Here is a 22,532-nt window from a genome sequence, read left to right on the forward strand (position 1 = left end):
GTGTGGACTAAGGTCTCACCCGAAGTAGTATGGGGGGGGGTGCTAGAACCAGGTTTCTGCACCCTTGAGATGTTTGAGGGGTTGATTTGGTCCAACTGCTAGTCCATGTGCACAGGTTGCTTCGCGCACTTCCCTGGCCTTCGTGCCCTGATAGATTCGCCTTCGCGCAGCCCTAACCAGGGGCTGTGGGGCTTCCACACTGCTGGAGCAACTTTTTGCACTATTCCCCTAATTCACACCCGAAATATTACTTACCTTCCTACACCAGTTAGTTATCTTTGCGTAAATAGAAGCCTTGTGTTATATTTATTTATACAGCACATACATATAAGTTCGTGCAGCAAATAAACAATAAACTTGCAAATTATACCCAATAATACATAAAGCAGGAAAAGATACATAGAAATATGGTAAACTTCTCTTTATTAATTCTTCCCATGGTTACAGACTTGACCTGCCCTGTGCACTCAGCTGCAGGGGTCCGCGCACTCAGCTGCGGACTACTAGGCCTCTGCACACACAGCTGCAGAGCCTTCTCCTACTCTACGACCCAAGACACACTTTACACTTTGACTCAAGCTCTTAGACTCATCATGCTTCTTTTTTTATTCATTGATTAGCTATCTTCTACACTTAGAGCCTCGCTCTATTTATACAATCCCATGGTCTGCAGACCATGGGTAGGTCTATCAAGCTGACATTACATTACAAAAACAAGGGTGGAAAACCCTGTGACTTTATTATGACTTTGTGCTCCACGCCCACAAATCGCGGAGCCTTTACAAAGGACTTGGTCAAAACTTGGGCTTTAAGCCCCAAAACATGTATTAAGGGGATTCCACACCCAACACCTCCACCACCACTGTGAGTCAATATGGCAAGCACGATAAAGTTGCCTGTGTTCAAGGGAGAGGGAAATGAGGATCCGGACTAATTTTGGTTCGTCATAAAAGCCGTATGGGGAGCGTAGGGAGTTACAGATGATAATATAAAGAAAGCGACACTAGTTAGCACTCTGCAGGATCATGCGTTGACTTGGTATATTAAGCACTCCAATGATAATCCAAATGTAGGAATCGTGGATATCCAAGCAGTGGTAAACAAAGGATTTAGTAGGCCGAAGTCTGAAGCACAATCGATCATTGGGTTCAAAGAAATCACAATGCTACTAGGAGAAACTCCTTGGGAGTTGGATTAGAGGTTGAAGTGTACGATTCGTGAAGCTAATATGAATTTGACGGATGGACAACATCGTGAATGGTTTGTAGCATCACTAACGCCGCATTTAAGGAGCACGCTATCACAACAGAGGTTAACGACTCAGGAAGAGACCTTAGAGATCACGATGAGGCTGCACGAGACCCTAATGCAGGATCCTAACTTGGGAGTTCAACAGATCCATGCGTAGTTGAAAAACTTATGCCTTGAGATGCAGAGTCTGAAACAGGACATGACAACCCGACCAGAAGTGCGCAAAGAGGTGTGGTGCGTAAAATGCAAGGGCCATGGTCATGATAAGGACCATTTCTTAGTGTTCACAAATTACCTCGTGGGAGGAGGACCGATGCCGTTAAGACTAGAGGCATAAGCAGGACCTAGCGCGGCGCCTGCTTTGTGGTGTGCGATTTGTCAAATAAGAGGGAAACATGTTATGAACAACTACCATTTGTTACAGAAGTATACACAAAATTCACAGCAATTGTTTTGTAACTTTTGTAGATCAGTGGGACACGATGAGCGCACTTGTAGAAGCTATGAGTTAATGATGGATAGAACTCCCACCTACAGAGTTCAGGTCGAAACACGACCCCTAGACCAGAACGCAGGAGTGGCGTGAACCGGATTTCAGGGGCGCGGACGAGGCCGAGGTGGAGGAGGACTTGGAAGAGGTCGCGGACAGTTGATATGCTACAATTGTGGAGGGCCAGGACATTATGCCTGCGATTGTACGAACCCAACGCGTCCATCATGTCTGTATTGTACCTTGTTTGATCATGAGATGGAAGATTGTCCTACGTTGATAGCTAGGATATGCGACAAAGGAGCGTTACCGCCTCCCCTGAATCAGAACCTGCAGATGATGAGGTCTTAGCCATGCGAGGAAGATCAAAATGTGAATATTATGCTTCGAAGTGGAATCATGATGGGAGATGATAAAAGAGAACAACCCAAATATAGTACTTGGGTTCGCAAAGCTCCGGCAAAAGAAGTAGAGTTTGATTTGGAGCATGCTAAGGAAACCTTCATGTAAGCTAAGAAGAGCTTCGCTGATGCCTCCACTTCAGGAAGCAAAGATAGACTGGAGCCGGAGATGGACCCATCTATTCTCACGATGTTCCTGGAAACACAGTAAGGCTGTAAAGGGACTAATAGAACTCATTAACAGATGCACTGGGACAGCGCCAGGAGAACTGCGTGTAGTTCAGAAGATTGGAAAGCATAAGATGAGGACAGGGAGAGAAATGAGGTTAATCGCACAAATTGGAGAATATGAGATGGACCAAGTAATTCTAGATTTAGGATCGGATGTGAACATTCTGCCGAAGAAAACATGGGATCGCATGGGGAAACCTACGCTGCAATGGTCTCCTATTCAACTGCGAATGGCGAACTAACAAAAGATAATACCTATGGGGAGATTCCAGGTAATTACTATGGATATTGAGGGAGCGAGCGGGCTAGCATACTTTGAAGTAATAGAGATTGTTGATGACAACAATCCATATCCCACGCTCTTAGGAATTGATTGGGCCACTGACATGAACGGGGTGATTAATCTGAAGAAGTGAAAGATGATTTTTGAGAAGAAGTCTCTGCGCATAGTTATACCCTTGGACCCTGCTGAAGGATCGTGCTATATAGAGCTAGTTGTTTAAGGGAAAACTAGTGTCGATTCGAACTGCTAGTCCCACTAAGACAGGTAGCTATCTTAGAAACAAACAATGAAATATTTTCAAGAGTTCCTTTAAGTGAGATAGATGGAAGAGAAAAACAGAGGACCAACCTAGATCTTTCGCTTTGATCCTAGCTTGATTTCTCCTTTCCTTGATAGAATTTGCCACTCCTCTCCTACTTGCCTCGCTTCAAAGAGTACCTGTAGAGTCAAAGTAACAGCAAACTATCAAAGCATCTCTATCTAAAACATCATAAACAATGTGGAATTAGAAACACATTGACCATACAATTGCATTCATAAACAATAAGATTCACAAATACAAGATCATATGGAGGAAAACTCAAAGAAATATATTAATAACAATGTAAGAGAGGATTACAACCCAGCTGTCTGATCCAACATCATCCTCCTAGTTGTAGAAGCCCTCTTAACCTCATGAACCAGCAAATCACCCAACAATGCAATGTCTCTTCTCACCAAACCAACAACACTTCCTTACAAAATACAAAATTCCAGCCTCCATATCTCTCAGATGAGGGATCCATTTATAGATGTCTTGCAAGGGTGTGAGTCAGCTCTGGGTTTTTGATTAGTGTCATTCCACTGATAGTTCTTGTTTCCACTTGGAGATTTCATGATCTCTTACTCATCCCTGGGCAAATTCAGAGAGGCAAGTGTCACAGGAGAAGTTTCTGGAAGATTCCATGATCATCCACCTTGCAAACTGTCTCTGCCATTTGCCTATTCTCACTCATCGCACCCCATAGAAGGCCATTTGAGTATGCATCGCACCTGGCCAGTTAGGCTGTCAGTATGCATTGCACCTTGCCCATGGAGCAGTCTATATGGTCCAGTTTTGGCTAGTTTTGAGTAGTCTTTCAGGTGGAACTTCTGGGAAATGATGTAATCAGTTGACCATGATCCTTTAGGGTGTGAAACAACACTTTTAGAGCCCTTAGTTTATGGAGATATGAGTTTGGGGTTGCAGTGCCCAAATATGTCTATAACAATAGTGCGCGACAATGAAAGTGACAATGATTTGGATTACATCTACAAAATAACTACGTGAGAGCAAGATTGGGTAAATCCCACTGCGGATGGGCGGATCTCATGGGAGCACGAAAGATCCTGTATGTCAGATTCTGATGAGGAGATAGAGCAATGGTAGAATCAGTTACATGAGGTAACCACGTTGAACTGTAATATGATGACAAGATCGCTGCGCTGTATATTGATGGAAGAGAGGGATTTGCCTACTTATGATGGGTTAAGTGAGGTAGATACTTTCCTAGATAAGTTTGAAAGGGAAGTGCCTGAAAAGCAACACTTCGAGGCCTTGAATTGGATACTATGCGCTACGCCCATGAAGTGGTGGGGTACGCACAAAGGGAGCTTTGATGACTGGCGCGAATGCAGGAGAATGATGCGCACACGGTTTGAGAAGCCTAGAGTGTGATTGACGGATAAATACAATGGGCAAGATAATCCGCATGCACATCTAGCCAGATGGATGCCGACATATGGAAAACAACCTACGCGGATGCGCATGAACTCCGTGCTGAGAGGTATGGTCAATAAGCTTGTGTTGGGGGGGAAGATGTGCAGTTGGCTCTTAAGGTTGGACAAACAATATGTGGGAAGAACAATCCTGCAGAAGGTTATCCACACAGAAGCATTTAACAAGGTGTGCAACACGTTGAACAAAGGATGCAATGCGCAGCGAAGCGGTTAGGACCTGCGCGTACTTGGACAGACGCCTTTTCGGTTGGTTGATAGAGTAGAGGCCGTAATACCTATGAAGTCTATCGTGTCTTGTCCGCGCATAGTGGCACTCACAGGGGTAACGGACCGCGGAGCCCTGGAAGAAAGGCTCGTGCCGTTGGAAGAGCTCGAAGACAAACGATTAGGACTCGATGAGGAGATCCAACAGGGTGATCTTAGGCTCCAAGAACTCATGAATGAAAGAGTTCGGTTGAGGAAGGAAAGTGCCATCGCAGAAGCGAAAGTCAAGAAGCTTGAGGGAGGAATAAAGAAGGACTTTCTTGATAGAAAGACCGTAGTGGTTGAGGGGAAAGTACCCCTAGGGTCCTTTGGGTTGAGACTCTACCAGACGGAAAATTGCTTATTCAAAGAAACACACACACAGCCATTATCTTTACTATAAGCAAATTCTAATGTTTAGGGTACGTACCTAAGGTCCTACGTTCGAGAAGGCCTTTAGGGTCCAAACCCTTCTTGGAGTTCTCTTCTTCTCCTTTGACCTGTAAAACAAAAAAATCAAAGAACACAACAGTACATGGACAAATACTTATATGAAAACCATCTTCATGCTATAAAGTTAGTTATAAAAATCTTTAAGTAACTACTTGCATAAGAATTCAAGACAAGAATCTCATAAGCATAAAGAAAGATTGTTTCAGGAACCAAGACGTGTTTCTTTATATAAAGGCAAGTAAAGTACATATAACGGAAAGATTTCACCTGAAACACCTTCAGCAGGCTCCAAGCAAAGCTTCCTCCCGGATTCGTTCCAGCCTCAAGCCTCCAACAAGAGCTCCTTCCAAGTCTTACTCAATGGTGATATAAAAGATGAATGATCACCAATACACATGGAAACAAGGGTTTCCTATGCAAAATGGGGGAAGTGCAGAAGGCACCAAGGACTTCAGACCTGGTCTAAGGGGAAAATCTCAGCATAATAATCTTGCTCTTCTTTTCTCTCTCTCTTAGGCCTTCCCTTTGATGTCTTTTTATACCATCTCCAAAGTAGTTTTTTATTTAGGAGTTGGTTGGGAACAGTTGGGCCACGGGAACTAACAGGTGATCGGGAGGTAAAACCCGCGATCTCCACCCGAAAATAAGGAATTTTTTTTTTTTTTAAGTGTTTTAATACATACACGCGGGTTGGGTATACACAGACCCGCGTGTACACACGTTTAACTCAGGGCAATGTCGCGTATAGGGGATAAAACACTGTTTTTTAAATTTTAGGACCAGGTCTGGAAGGAGGGGTTGCCCTAGGCCATGAGTGCAGCATCACAAACCATAAGAGTGAGATTTGGAGCTATAACAGATGCCCCCTAATATATGAGGTCAGAAGGGGAACATGATGGCCGAAATATATTATGTAAGAACATGGAAAGGAAGTCTTGTCGAGAAACCGAGGAGGACTTCACCAGAATTCAGCCTGCCAAGCCACCAAAAGGAGATCAGAAAGAAACACTGTCTGAGGCGGGCATACCCATGCTCAGAAAAAGTAAAGCATGTCCGCATATCAAGTACAAGCGGATCCACTAAGTATACAAGTATAAATGACTGGAAGATACATAATGGATCATCTGATCATAAGGAGCAAGTACATGTCTGAATATCACATATAAGACTGTCAATGATGCTGAAAGATGCAACGGATCACTGATATCAAAGAATGATCCCAAAAGGTACCAACTGAACATGATGGAATAGGATGGTACTACACTGTAAACTCAGGTGCCAGCATATAGAATGTCGCCATGACTGACTGCAACATATAAGGTGGAGTGGTATCAACTAGCAGCAACAGGAGCAACTGTCAAGTGAACCAATGAATGCTGATACAACCTGAGGTCTTCACCGACCGCCGTGGTACATTTCTACACCATGGGAATAAATGATCTGAATTCGACCATGTGAGAAATCGTTTGATTACCGGTCATTGATGTATACCGTTAACAAACGCGAGACTACTCACCGATAATGATAATGAGCGTCAAGGTACCCAGTACAATCTAACAAGTGTGAATAGATGAGCTGAAGTCGAACACCTGTAAGAATCTATCGATCAGGAGACAATGATTGTTTCCCACTGTCGATAGCGAGGAATCTGCCACCAATGACTGCAAACCCCAAGGTACTGCCAAATGGACTCTAGATCTTTTCCCCAGAGCAATGAGTCGGAGTCGATAGGGAAAGATCCGCTAGAAGGAAGGCATTAAGGCATCCTCCATCAATCTAGCGCGAGTGTAACCCGTAGGCCAATAATGTGGAAGGAATCGGACGAAAAAGATGTAGTAACCCAACCGAAGTACGTTTCCGGCGTACACAAGATGTGGCTAGCGCACGGCAGAAACCCTCTGAACCAACCAATAATGAAAGTTGACACAGAGGCGAGGTATCCACCAATAGGGTCAAATGGAAACCAAGGTACTGCACGAATCCCAATGTGTGATAATGTATGCTGATGTCGAACACAAGGGAAACCACTCAGTCAAAGACCCATGATACTGATCAATGCTGAGCATAAGGTGACCTATCAATAATGAAAATAGGGCCAGGGTGCGGCTCTAGGCCTGTCCTCAGAGCAAGGTGTCGTCGTCGATAAGGACAAGACCCGCCAACAAGAAGTCAATGGGGACCTTCTCAAACCGGCACGAGTAAAGGACCAATATAACTGATGTGATGATAGACATGATACTGACAACCAGGGATGGCCGACTGAAAAATGAGTCAAGAGACACCGTAGAAAAGCCGACTCAGGCTAACTTCCCTTGAACAAAAGCACGACTCAATGTGACTATGTGGCAGCATATGATGACTCTGTATAAGTTCGCCATGCAGGAGGCACGAACGAACCCTCCATATGATTGGAAGAGATAACCAATCGGGGGAGAACTGACTCAATAACAAGGTTATGGCATACCTAAGTCAAACTAAATCCCACCCATGCGGAGGAGACTTTGTTTTGAGTGCTTTGTTCAAGGGCGACACGACTGACTCTAGCTGCCAACAATAAATGGAAATAATGTCCCTGTTCCTGCTCTTTTTTGGAATATTTAATTTTTTTGTCTTTTTCTGTTAAGCCGGAAAAAGAATAAAAGAATGCTATGGTACAGTGGAAAGAACGAGTGTCGGTGAAACAGATGATCTAGTTCCTGGGAAAGGAACGTTCCTATGCTCAATGCAGGGAGGTGAAAACTGGTCAGTGACACTCAGAGGTATGTTCCTTCCACGGATTAGGGTATGTCAAGCTGCAGAAGTCAAAGGTATGCAAGGTTGATTTTGCAGATGTCATGGTCAAAAGTTGGCTTAAACACGAGTCCAAGTGAAGCCGGCTCTAGGCCAAAAGTTGCAAATGGTCAACATGCAATGCAGAAGTACAACTCAACACAGATAGGAGCCTCTAAGGTATAAGGCCACAACGAAGCGAATAAGCAAAGAGGAATGAGTCTTCAACGCATAAGTCATGGCGGGACTACAGAGGACTCCCGAGCCTACTCAAAACGAAGCAGCATGGGCAACAAATGTCAGTGAGGTGCTAACTACGATGCCCATGTAAAGGGATGGCTCTACCATCGTGTCATGATTTAAAGAATCGGCGAGTGAAAATGGCTTACTAACCATAACACGATGGGGTGGACCCTACGACAGATGTATCGGTCATATGGAGGATAGTATGCATAATGCAACGGAAAAATGGTGTCCCTAACCTATATGCCAGTGAAAACACGATACCTGCCATGACGGGTCAGCGGTCACGGAACCGTCTCGAACCGTCGAAAAATGTCCAAAATGTCCTGAAAACAAACCAAACTCGGCATTCCAAGCTCCCAAGTTAAAAGTCACATGAGGCCAAACAAAATAAAATTTTGAAAAAATTTTGCATTTTCAAAACTTATAAAAGGCATTTTTGACTCACCATTTTCATCATTTGACTTGGAGAGCAAAAATTGTGGAGCAAAAGGAGCAAACTTCCCTGTGATCAATTCAACCGTTCAAACTTGCCGAAAACTTCCAGGTAAGCCTCAAACTTATCTTGCAATCAATTGTGATAGTTTTTAGGAATTTTAGTTGATATTTTACCGTTGGGTTTTTGCAAAAAAATCTTTCGCGGCGTACACGCGGGTTGGCAATATTGAACTCGCGTATACGACGGCCCTACACGCGACTGTGTATATATGAAACCGCGTGTGCGCAACGAACTACTTTTAGAAACAAAACTAATGGATGAAAATGATTTTTTCTTCCAGGATGATCATCACATGGCATGAAAGAGAGCACTCAGCCGTGGATAATGAAGTTATGGGCAATGATGAGGCATTAGATGCCCTACGGGGATGCGGGTTGCTTAAATTTTTCAAATTGCCAAATATGAAAGCAAACACGCGTCTGCTCGAGAGGCTCATTGATTATTGGGATGTCGATGAGGAAGCATTTGTGATTGATCAGATGCCACTCAGGATAGAAGTGGAAGACATATATTTTATCACGGGCCTTTCCCAAAGGAGAGAGGTAGTACATTCCCGGGGCAGGACACGGAATAGCCTCAGTGTAGATGACTATGTACAACTTTACTGCCCGGGTCATCGGAAGGTCGGGAGCCAGATCTCTATCCCACATGTGGAGAGTTTGTCACTCAGGATAATCTTTTTCAACATAGCTCGAGTGAACGGATCATCCTCACTACATCAGGCGTCACGGGTAAACATGAGCGTGGCAGTGGACTGTCTCACTACTGTGTTTGACTGGTGTACTCCTCTTCTTGCCAACATGAAGGAACAACTCACTTCTATCAGGAGGGGACAGACCAATAACTTTGGGTTCGGAACCATCTTGTGCACTTTCTTCTTCGAGAAGGTTCCCACACTCCGCCCTAGGGTAGCAGTTGCCATCAGTAGTCCACGTGATCCACGCATGGGCCGGTGGGCTGACTTGATGAAACGTCTGGGGGGTGGGGAATTCCCAAGGAATGCATTTGACGATGACTTCTTTGCCTGGTGGGAGTAGCAGATCATCGCCGTGGATGACTACCCCTATGCTGGGCTGGATTTCCGAGGAGATCCTGATCTAGTGTTACCACCGGATGCAGCATGGGGCGAGATTGGTAAGAATTTTTTATTATTTTATGATTTTTTTTGGATTTTTCAAATATAATGATAAATTTTGAAAAATATTTTTTTTTGATGAGATTCAAATGACTAATATGATGATCATGTTCCAAACATTGGGCCTGTACGACCAGATGGATTCCCGCGGCATGGACGGCGTGGTCAAGGAGCCGAAGAGGCGGCTGCGGATACGGAACGGACCCTGAACAACGTCCAACGACACTTGGCGAGACTGAGCTGCCGAGTACCGATGGCCGAGATAGAGGACCTTCCTCCGGATATGCAGCGTCATGTGGTTGGCATGCCACGTGACTGGGTTCGCGTCTTTCGGCGCGTGGCCAACGCTATAGTGACATACTTAGACACTCATCCTGAGTCGAGGCGTTAGATATGCCTGACATGATTATGGGCATTTGAGTCCCAATTTTGTATATTTTTGGACACACATATGTACACTCGAGGCGTTTTATGATATATATATATATATATATACAGTTTGACTTTTTGATGTATGATTTTATGATGATGAATGATTGATATGCCAGTCTAATGCTTGATTAGCGATAGAATCAGCTAACCAATTTTGAGATCTTGGAATGTAAATAAATGATCTTTGCAACAACCTCACCCTTAAATATTGGCGATATAATAAAGGATCCCTAACCCGATAAATGTTATTTGATTGAGACACTATCAATTGAGAATCAAGATATACTACCAACGAGTCGATCCCATAAGAGATTGCCTCGGATAATAAATTGATAACAGCTGTATACTCGGCCATATTGTTTGAAGCAGGACCAATACACATGCCTCTCGATACCATCAATTGACCAGTTGGATAATAAAGTACCCAAGCTGTGGAAGCAAGATTCCGGGTGTGTCGACTAGCACCATCGGCGAACCCAAAATAGACCAAATCATCCATCAGCACCTGCCACAGCAGACCAAAAAGCACTGATATCAGAGAACGCTCGACGATATATGTATAAATATATACATAAAGTACAAAGAAGTCATTGCCCAGCCTGAACTAAGCAAAGTACTTCTTTGGGTAGAGCCCATCAGGAGGCTCTGCCACTGACTCCTAGGGATGTTTATAGGTACGACGATCGAACCAATCAATATACTCTCTTCGGCAAATGAATGTGTTGGAGCCAAAGGGACCATACAAACATCACTAGTCGAACTGGAGGACCGAGATTTGACTTCACGCACAGGGGCATAAAAGTGTAACCGACGATGTAAATCTTCCAGAGGTCGATCTACGGCCGACATTGCTTCAAATATCGCTTCATCCGATGGAAAAACAATATCCGAGCAATCTGATGCAAAGGTGGAATCAAGGGTCCGAAAATGAGCCACATCACCATCTATTTCTTTCCCAAAGGAAATAGTAGAATGGTTATCTACAGAGTTATCGATAGATTCGCATCTAGGTTCCACTATAGATATAAGAGATTCTACTCCACCCACCTTGTCGTCACCTGATGTGGTCGCAGATGAAGCTAAGGTTCCAGGATTCGAAGAATAAGGAGTTTGGACAAACTCTCTCCGTAAAGGATCCCTGGGGGATGAAATTGTATCTATACCAGCTGTAGGAGGGGGAAGATTAAACGTACCCATCAATGAAGAGTACATCCCGACTCCTAGACTCTCGGTAGGCGGACGAGGGTTACCCACTAAAGGAATAGTAGAGTCAGAGTTTGCTTGAGGATCAACTGGACAATAGTCCAATTGGTCAACCTTAATGATTTTCTCCTCATGAGGAAAGCAAATGACACGAAACAGAGTCGAAACCACGGCATCCATCTCGTATACCCAGTTCCTTCCTAATAGGAGATTATATTCTAGGTTACCGTCTATGACCTCTACTTCAATATTAACGACCTTTCCTCCAACACATACAAGAAAAGCCGGGATAATCCCGTATGGCCTATGAGAATGACCATCAAATGCTGTCAATAGGGTGTGGGAAGGAACAACCACCGGTGATCCAATGGCCTTCCAGCATGACATAGACATGACACACGTGGAAGCTCCCTCATCTACAACCGTCCGAAAAATATTCGTTTTCTGGTAGGTAGACTTTATCTGGAAAGCCATGTGATGAGGAAGTCTCTTTTTGACATTATTCATATCAAAAGTGAGAGCTAAGGAATTACTTGGATCTACTGCCCCCATTGCCGATAGCAAGGCACTTCGTTGAGCAAGACATGACTGGAGAACCTCTAACGCGGGCATAGCACGTGGACTCTGAGCCAGATCCTCAACAATGGAGTAATTCTGGGCTGCCCTAATATTAGGGTTGATAGTCGCGCGTTTTGTGGAACCTTTCGGCACCCGTGGTATAGTCTCAACAGAAGGTCGCTCAATATGAAGTGGGTTGTTAGTTTCGGGAACTGATTTACCCTTAGAATTTTCACCTTCACAATAATCGCGTGACCGTGTGGCCACATTAGCGTGAGCACCCATCATGAAGACATTCGATGACTTGTCCCCTTCCTGGTTGCCCCCTGCGGAGGTACCAGGGATTGAACTCGCGCCAGCAAGAAGTTGTTGCCCTTGGGGAAACGGGTTAGTTAACACAGCTTGCGAACTAGAAGTCCCTTGTTGTCCTAACAAGTGCTGAGCTTCTTCAATCCAAGGGCAGAGATGAGTTAGATGGTATCAACTGCATAACTTGCAAGGAAACTTAACTTTCTTTCTCGACTCATTTCCACCACCACCGGCGTTGTTGCCGGATTTATTTGCATCTGGCTTCCCATCTGAGTTCTTCTTCTTACCACGTCCTTTCTTTTTCCCATTGGAATTTTGATTTCCTTTGGGATTATCGGACTGGACGGCATTAATTGAAGAAGTTTGGGAAGCGGGAGGATTAGACAATGTGACTTGGTTGTTAGAAGCAGTTTGCAAAGACAACTGCTGCAATTGATTCAACAAGTTCACTGTAGATGTGTCTACTGACCCAACGATACCGTCCGCGTGCGGACCTAGCTTCGGCTTAGCTAAATCAACCTTAGATCTAGGAGCATCTGACAAGTACTTTTGTAGGATCCCAGACTGAGAGTAGATCAATTCCAATTGCTGGGCCCTAAAAATGGCTTGCTCCTCAGAATAGACCCCAGACATGGAGACATCCTTATAGATCTCGGGTTGTAAAGACTTCAAAAACCACTCGAGACGGTATTCCGGGGGAATTTCGGCTTTAATGAGCCTCTTTCTCCGTCTCCATTCCTGAATGTGATCGGAAATGTGAGTAGCCTTATCCTGACGAAAGGTGGCCAGAAGTTCAGTTCCGGCGTCATAGCGGACAGACAATTGAAAGTGATTTAAGAAAATATTGGCTAAGTCGGCGAATGATGTAAAGCTGCCCCCTGGCAACTCTATATACCACTTGGCCGCATTACCAGTCAAGGTGCGCTGAAAGAGTCTCAACCTAATCGAATCCTCGATGAGGGAGTTGGATGAGCACCACAGATGGAATGTGGTTACGTGGTCGCCCGGGTCCTCACCACTCTTCCCTTCGAATTTTGGAATGTCCGAAGGGAGTTTGGTTGGGACCGGAGGCCAGGCCGGATTATACCTGATTGGGTCATTTGTTAACTTTGTGAGATCTGGCAAGTTTAACGTTGCCAGAAACGGAAGCCTAGGAGGACCTAGGGGATTCCACCCAGACTGGGCAGAACTCCCAAAGCTCTGAAAAGATTGTCCTGGAATTTGGGAGGCACCAGGCTGCCCGAAGTGACCAGTATAACCGGCTGAACCAAAAGGCAAGCCTTGTGGTCCAACAAAATTCGGAGTTTGACCAACTCCTGCCGTATAACCTCCATAACCCGCAAAGTTTCCTCCTAAAGAATGGTAAGGAGTTGATAACCCCTGATATGGATTCCAAGCCGAAGCAAGGGGAGGAATACTTTGAAACGAACTAACCGTGGTGTACGGCCTATTCCCTTGTTGGCCGATAAACGGATTCCCAGTTCCTCCACTACTAACCCCAGGGTTATTCCAACCTTGGAAAGGATTGCTGCAATGTCCTATAGAAGAAAAAGGCATGGATCCTACCGTCGGTTTGGAATGTGGTATATGACCACTTCCGAAAGGAAAACCCAGGAATGAAGCCGATCCGCCCATCATGGACGTAGCGGCACTAAACGGAACCGATGGAATACCCTGTGATTGGGTGCCAAAAGAGAAGAGTCCAGTACCAAAAGCATTGGTTTGGGAATTTCCACTCGTAGACGGAATGGAGGTAGACCCAAGTAGAGATGTGCTCGCAAAAGATCCAAGAAAGGAAGTGGAGGGGATGGAAATAGTTCCTCCCCCTTGCACTGATGTTGGGGTTTGCATAGTCGTAGCACTTGTAGAAGCCATGCTTCCAGTAGTGGTCATGAATGGTAAGCGCATAGCGTAACCTGGACTTGATGGTCTATGTGACGGAGTCCCAACGTATTGCAATACGTCTGGATGACTAAATGGTAGGGGGGAATTCGGAGCCCCTAACGACTCTGAGAATTCTTCTACCTCTACGTTATTCTCCGCTTGAAAAAGAACTCGAGAAAGGACTGGATTATCCCTCTCTTGTTCAGAAGTACCAGGCCTTGCTTGGGCAATAATGCCTCCGCTAGGAGGATCAATCTCCGATGCGTCAACCGGCGTAGGACGAACACCACCGGTGGTACTCCCTCTGCGCCTTCTCGGAGAAGGCTCTAAACTTGGCGGCGAAAGACCACGAAGTCTTCGAGACCGTCTGGGAGATCGGTCAGCCACTTTGAATTTTTGTTATGATCTAACTAAAGACTCAAAAAATTGAAAGCTAGGCCAACTAGGAGCACAGAGCACACACTATAAAGTCCCTAAAGACACAGCTAGTCAAAAAACTTCCAAGTATTTCCGCTCCGGGTGATTAGGACCGAACACCAAAATACGAGAAAGTGAATTAAGGGGCCTTCCGAAGATAGTCTGGGATGATGAGGGCCCAGTCCTATCATCGAAGGTATCAGAGGAAGTTACGCTGACCTCCTAACAACAGCCTGCGCCGGTGCAAGCCCCCAAGCTTCGCAAGGGTGCCCTCCAGTAGTACTGTCGAGAGTGATACAACGTCAACCTCAGGTGCCACGGGATTCCCCTCCGCAACCACCTGTGTAGATCCCTAGGAGAGGCAACTATGGGTACCAACTCGTCGCAGAAGCCAGGCGGAACAGTCGTGAGGTAAGTTCGAACAAGTAGGAGAGGGGGTATCTCTCTTCCCTGTCTTCACAGACCCTCGTGCTTAACTCCCAGATCCGGAGCTTTCCTGGTCTTCCTAACACTATTGGATTTTCTCTCTTTATTCAGACTCTTATGTTTGACATTTTATGTGGCCTTGGAGAGTTAACTCTCCACTCGCCTAATCCAAGGCCCTAAAATCCTAAACTTGTTGGTGTAACTGACTAAAACAAAAAGTTCTAGTGGATTTTAATTAGCGCTTGATTTTATTAGGCTGTTCTTTAAGTCACAAGGTAATGGAGATGAAACTTGTGGTGTTTTTTATGGACGCAAAAGAAATTAATAAAACTTAGCTACATGCACATGCACTTTTTGTTTTCGATGAAGAGCAATTTATATGAGGTTCAGAGGTACTTCTAATATAAACAAATTTTCATTTTCTTTTCAGACTCCACACTCACAAAAACTAACAAAACTATATATGCCTAAAAAGAGATGCAAATCTATCCTAATGCAAGAACTATATGTGGATGCAAGATTTAAAGACTACTCTAAAAACAAAGAAGGAAAGTTGCTGCCTTATCAAATTTGTCTTGCCACTAAAATGCTTAGATAGAAGATGATGTGTTACTAATCATTTCGTCCAAACAATAAAAACAAGTTCTAAGATAAACATAAAGCAATTTCACTTCGCAAAAAAGGAAATCAAATGAAAAGCAAGTTTAAGAAAGCGAAACTCAAAACTTTCAAAAGATTTTCTTTCAATGAAGCCAAGAAGTCTTTTTCAAAGAATGCTCTCAAAAATACTGACACCAATGATTGATGAATAGGCAACCAAACACTTTTGTGAATTGACACCTTTCAAATGATGAAAACCCAACAAAAATAAATGCGTTTGAAATCGCTCATGCCAATCAAAAGCAGCAATGAAAGTCCAAAAGATCAAAATACAAGTTTCAAGAAAATGGTAACAAACAACTTTCCCGAAACGAATGAGCAAATGGTCACAAAAATGGTTTCGTTAAGCAAACAAAAGGTCACCAAAACAAAATGAACGCAAAGATTGAATCCAATCTTCCTACTCTGCCAAAACAGAGCACTCAAGACTCTTAACCAGAAATCTTGTGTGTCAAAAAACAATGACGCTTGCAATCAACGAAAACAAGACTGATACTCCTTATAACTAGAAAGAGTTCAGAACAAGATGCCCCCTGTTAAACAGAGGGCTGTTACTGGAAAATGACTGCTTCAAACTGACCCAAGCCACCAGACAGACATTCAGCAAAAAGAAAATTTATAAATCTTGAAAATTAGATAATATACGCGCCTGCAGTGATGTGCAGAGTGCGTGTACACGCGACTGTAACTGAGGAAACCTACGTATACGCGGGTTCACTTAGTACAACTTGCGTATATACGCTTCTGTAATCCAGAAAAACAGCGTATCTGAAGATTTTCAAGAAAAATAAAAAACACAGACTGAAAAAACTAGAAAAGCTTAGAGTTCAAGAACAGATCAGACAGTTAGAGCCAGCAAACAGGGAGGCTGAGCCTTGATTGGCTTGAAGACTACCCAAACTAGGAACAACAAGAGTGTTGTTCCCCAGCGGAGTCGCCAATTCTGGTTGAGGGGAAAGTACCCCTAGGGTCCTTTGGGTTGAGACTCTACCAGACTGAAAATTGCTTATTCAAAGAAACACACACACAACCATTATCTTTACTATAAGCAAATTCTAATGTTTAGGGTACGTACCTAAGGTCCTACGTTCGAGAAGGCCTTTAGGGTCCAAACCCTTCTTGGAGTTCCCTTCTTCTCCTTTGACCTGTAAAACAAACAAATCAAAGAACACAACAGTACATGGACAAATACTTATATGAAAACCATCTTCATGCTATAAAGTTAGTTATAAAAATCTTTAAGTAACTACTTGCATAAGAATTCAAGACAAGAATCTCATAAGCATAAAGAAAGATTGTTTCGGGAACCAAGACGTGTTTCTTTATATAAAGGCAAGTAAAGTACATATAACAGAAAGATTTCACCTGAAACACCTTCAGCAGGCTCCAAGCAAAGCTTCCTCCCGGATTCGTTCCAGCCTCAAGCCTCCAACAAGAGCTCCTTCCAAGTCTTACTCAATGTTGATATAAAAGATGAATGATCACCAATACACATGGAAACAAGGGTTTCCTATGCAAAATGGGGGAAGTGTAGAAGGCACCAAGGACTTCAGACCTGGTCTAAGGGGAAAATCTCAGCATAATAATCTTTCTCTTCTTTTCTCTCTCTCTTAGGCCTTCCCTTTGATGTCTTTTTATACCATCTCCAAAGTAGTTTTTTAGTTAGGAGTTGGTTGGGAACAGTTGGGCCACGGGCACTAACAGGTGATCAGCAGGTAAAACCCGCGATCTCCACCCGAAAATAAGGAATTATTTATTTTTTTAAGTGTTTTAATACATACACGCGGGTTGGGTATACACAGACCCGCGTGTACACGCGTTTAACTCAGGGCAATGTTGCGTATAGGGGATAAAACACTGTTTTTTAAATTTTAGGACCAGGTCTGGAAGGAGGGGTTGCCCTAGGCCATGAGTGCAGCATCACAAACCATAAGAGTGAGATTTGGAGCTATAACATATGCCCCCTAATATATGAGGTCAGAAGGGGAACATGATGGCCGAAATATATTATACATGGAAAGGAAGTCTTGTCGAGAAACCGAGGAGGACTTCACCAGAATTCAGCCTGCCAAGCCACCAAAAGGAGATCAGAAAGAAACACTGTCTGAGGCGGGCATACCCATGCTTAGAAAAATTAAAGCATGTCCGCATATCAAGTACAAGCGGATCCACTAAGTATACAAGTATAAATGACTGGAAGATACATAATGGATCATCTGATCATAAGGAGCAAGTACATGTCTGAATATCACATATAAGACTGTCAATGATGCTGAAAGATGCAACGGATCACTGATATCAAAGACTGATCCCAAAAGGTACCCACTGAACATGATGGAATAGGATGGTACTACACTGCAAACTCAGGTGCCATAGAATGTCGCCATGACTGACTGTAACATATAAGGTGGAGTGGTATCAACTAGCAGCAACAGGAGCAACTGTCAAGTGAACCAATGAATGCTGATACAACCTGAGGTCTTCACCGACCGCCGTGGTACATTTCTACACCATGGGAATAAATGATCTGAAGTCGACCATGTGAGAAATCGTTTGATTACCGGTCATTGATGTATACCGTTAACAAACGCGAGACTACTCACCGATAATGATAATGAGCGTCAAGGTACCCAGTACAATCTAACAAGTGTGAATAGATGAGCTGAAGTCGAACACCTGTAAGAATCTATCGATCAGGAGACAATGATGGTTTCCCACTGTTGATAGCGAGGAATCTGCCACTAATGACTGCAAACCCCAAGGTACTTCCAAATGGACTCTAGATCTTTGCCCCAGAGCAATGAGTCGGAGTCGATAGGGAAAGATCCGCTAGAAGGAAGGCATTAAGGCATCCTCCATCAATCTAGCGCGAGTGTAACCCGTAGGCCAATAATGTGGAAGGAATCGGACGAAAAAGATGTAGTAACCCAACCGAAGTACGTTTCCGGCGTACACAAGATGTGGCTAGCGCATGGCAGAAACCCTCTGAACCAACCAATAATGAAAGCTGACACAAAGGCGAGGTATCCACCAATAGGGTCAAATGGAAACCAAGGTACTGCACGAATCCCAATGTGTGATAATGTATGCTGATGTCGAACACAAGGGAAACCACTCAGTCAAATACCCATGATACTGATCGATGCTGAGCACAAGGTGACCTATCAATAATGAAAATAGGGCCAGGGTGCGGCTCTAGGCCTGTCCTCAGAGCAAGGTGTCGTCGTCGATAAGGACAAGACCCGCCAGCAAGAAGTCAATGGGGACCTTCTCAAACCGGCACGAGTAAAGGACCAATATAACTGATGTGATGATAGACATGATACTGACAACCAGGGATGGCCGACTGAAAAATGAGTCAAGAGACACCGTAGAAAGGCCGACTCAGGCTAACTTCCCTTGAACAAAAGCACGACTCAATGTGACTATGTGGCAGCATATGATGACTCTGTATAAGTTCGCCATGCAGGAGGCATGAACGAACCCTCCATATGATTGGAAGAGATAACCAATCGGGGGAGAACTGACTCAATAACAAGGTTATGGCATACCTAAGTCAAACTAAATCCCACCCATGCGGAGGAGACTTTGTTTTGAGTGCTTTGTTCAAGGGCGACATGACTGACTCTAGCTGCCAACAATAAATGGAAATAATGTCCCTGTTCCCGCTCTTTTTTGGAATATTTAATTTTTTTGTCTTTTTCTGTTAAGCCGGAAAAAGAATAAAAGAATGCTATGGTACAGTGGAAAGAACGAGTGTCGGTGAAACAGATGATCTAGTTCCTGGGAAAGGAACGTTCCTATGCTCAATGAAGGGAGGTGAAAACTGGTCAGTGACACTCAGAGGTATGTTCCTTCCACGGATCAGGGTATGTCAAGTTGCAGAAGTCAAAGGTATGCAAGGTTGATTTTGCAGATGTCATGGTCAAAAGTTGGCTTAAACACGAGTCCAAGTGAAGCCGGCTCTAGGCCAAAAGGTGCAAAAGGTCAACATGCAATGCAGAAGTACAACTCAACACAGATAGGAGCCTCTAAGGTATAAGGCCAGAACGAAGCGAAGAAGCAAAGAGGAATGAGTCTTCAACGCATAAGTCATGGCGGGACTACAGAGGACTCCCGAGCCTACTCAAAACGAAGCAGCATGGGCAACAAATGTCAGTGAGGTGCTAACTACGATGCCCATGTAAAGGGATGGCTCTACCATCGTGTCATGATTTAAAGAATCGGCGAGTGAAAATGGCTTACTAACCATAACACGATGGGGTGGACCCTATGGCAGATGTATCGGTCATATGGAGGCTAGTATGCATAATGCAACGGAAAAATGGTGTCCCTAAACTATATGCCAGTGAAAACACGATACCTGCCATGACGGGTCAGCGGTCATGGAACCGTCTCGAACCGTCGAAAAATGTCCAAAATGTCCTGAAAACAAACCAAACTCGGCATTCCAAGCTCCCAAGTTAAAAGTCACATGAGGCCAAACAAAATAAAATTTTGAAAAAATTTTGCATTTTCAAAACTTATAAAAGGAATTTTTGACTCACCATTTTCATCATTTGACTTGGAGAGCAAAAATTGTGGAGCAAAAGGAGCAAACTTCCCTGTGATCAATTCAACCGTTCAAACTTGCCGAAAACTTCCAGGTAAGCCTCAAACTTATCTTGCAATCATTTGTGATAGTTTTTAGGAATTTTAGTTGATATTTTACCGTTGGATTTTTGCAAAAATTTCTTTCGCGGCGTACACGCGGGTTGGCAATATTGAACTCGCGTATACGACGGCCCTACACGCGACTGTATATATATGAAACCGCGTGTGCGCAACGAACTAATTTTAGAAACAAAACTAATGGATGAAAATGATTTTTTCTTCCAGGATGACCATCACATGGCGTGAAAGAGAGCACTCAGCCGTGGATAATGAAGTTATGGGCAATGATGAGGCATTAGATGCCCTACGGGGATGTGGGTTGCTTAAATTTTTCAAATTGCCAAATATGAAAGCAAACACGCGTCTGCTCGAGAGGCTCATTGATTATTGGGATGTCGATGAGGAAGCATTTGTGATTGATCAGATGCCACTCAGGATAGAAGTGGAAGACATATATTTTATCATGGGCCTTTCCCAAGGGGAGAGGTAGTACATTCCCGGGGCAAGACACAGAATAGCCTCAGTGTAGATGACTATGTACAGCTTTACTGCCCGGGTCATCGGAAGGTCGGGAGCCAGATCTTTATCCCACATGTGGAGAGTTTGTCACTCAGGATAATCTTGTTCACCATAGCTCGAGTGAACGGATCATCCTCACTACATCAGGCGTCATGGGTAAACATGAGCGTGGCAGTGGACTGTCTCACTACTGTGTTTGACTGGTGTACTCCTCTTCTTGCCAACATGAAGGAACAACTCACTTCTATCAGGAGGGGACAGACCAAGAACTTTGGGTTCGGAACCATCTTGTGCACTTTCTTCTTCGAGAAGGTTCCCGCACTCCGCCCTAGGGTAGCAATTGCCATCAGTAGTCCACGTGATCCACGCATGGGCCGGTGGGCTGACTTGATGAAACGTCTGGGGGGTGGGGAAGTCCCAAGGAATGCATTTGACGATGACTTCTTTTCCTGGTGGGAGCAGCAGATCATCGCTGTGGATGACTACCCCTATGCTGGGCTGGATTTCCGAGGAGATCCTGATCTAGTGTTACCACCGGATGCAGCATGGGGCGAGATTGGTAAGAATTTTTTATTATTTTATGATTTTTTTTGGATTTTTCAAATATAATGATAAATTTTGAATTTTTTTTTTTTTTTGATGAGATTCAAATGACTAATATGATGATCATGTTCCAGACATTGGGCCTGTACGACCAGATGGATTCCCGCGGCATGGACGGCGTGGTCGAGGAGCCGAAGAGGCGGCTGCGGATACGGAACGGATCTTGAACAACGTCCAACGACACTTGGCGAGACTGAGCTGCCGAGTACCGATGGCCGAGATAGAGGACCTTCCTCCGGATATGCAGCGTCATGTGGTTGGCATGCCATGTGACTGGGTTCGCGTCTTTCGGCGCGTGGCCAATGCTATAGTGACATACTTAGACACTCATCCTGAGCCGAGGCGTTAGATATGCCTGACATGATTATGGGCATTTGAGTCCCAATTTTGTATATTTTTGGACACACATATGTACAATTGAGGCGTTTTATGATATATATATATATATATATATATATATATATATATATATATATATATATATATATATATATATATATATATATATATATATATATATATATACAATTTGACTTTTTGATGTATGATTTTATGATGATGAATGATTGATATGCCAGTCTAATGCTTGATTAGCGATAGAATCAGCTAACCAATTTTGAGATCTTGGAATGTAAATAAATGATCTTTGCAACAACCTCACCCTTAAATATTGGCGATATAATAAAGGATCCCTAACCCGATAAATGTTATTTGATTGAGACACTATCAATTGAGAATCAAGATATACTACCAACGAGTCGATCCCATAAGAGATTGCCTCGGATAATAAATTGATAACAGCTGTATACTAGGCCATATTGTTTGAAGCAGGACTGATACACACGCCTCTCGATACCATCAATTGACCAGTTGGATAATAAAGTACCCAAGCTGTGGAAGCAAGATTCCGGGTGTGTCGACTAGCACCAACGGCGAACCCAAAATAGACCAAATCATCCATCAGCACCTGCCACAACAGACCAAAAAGCACTGATATCAGAGAACGCTCGACGATATATGTATAAATATATACATAAAGTACAAAGAAGTCATTGCCCAGCCTGAACTAAGCAAAGTACTTCTTTGGGTAGAGCCCATCAGGAGGCTCTGCC

The sequence above is a fragment of the Pinus tabuliformis genome, chromosome 2_2 (genome assembly GCF_031772625.1).
Source record: "Pinus tabuliformis cultivar Carrire ecotype Pingquan chromosome 2_2, CPIR1, whole genome shotgun sequence".
Taxonomy (NCBI): Eukaryota; Viridiplantae; Streptophyta; class Pinopsida; order Pinales; family Pinaceae; genus Pinus; species Pinus tabuliformis.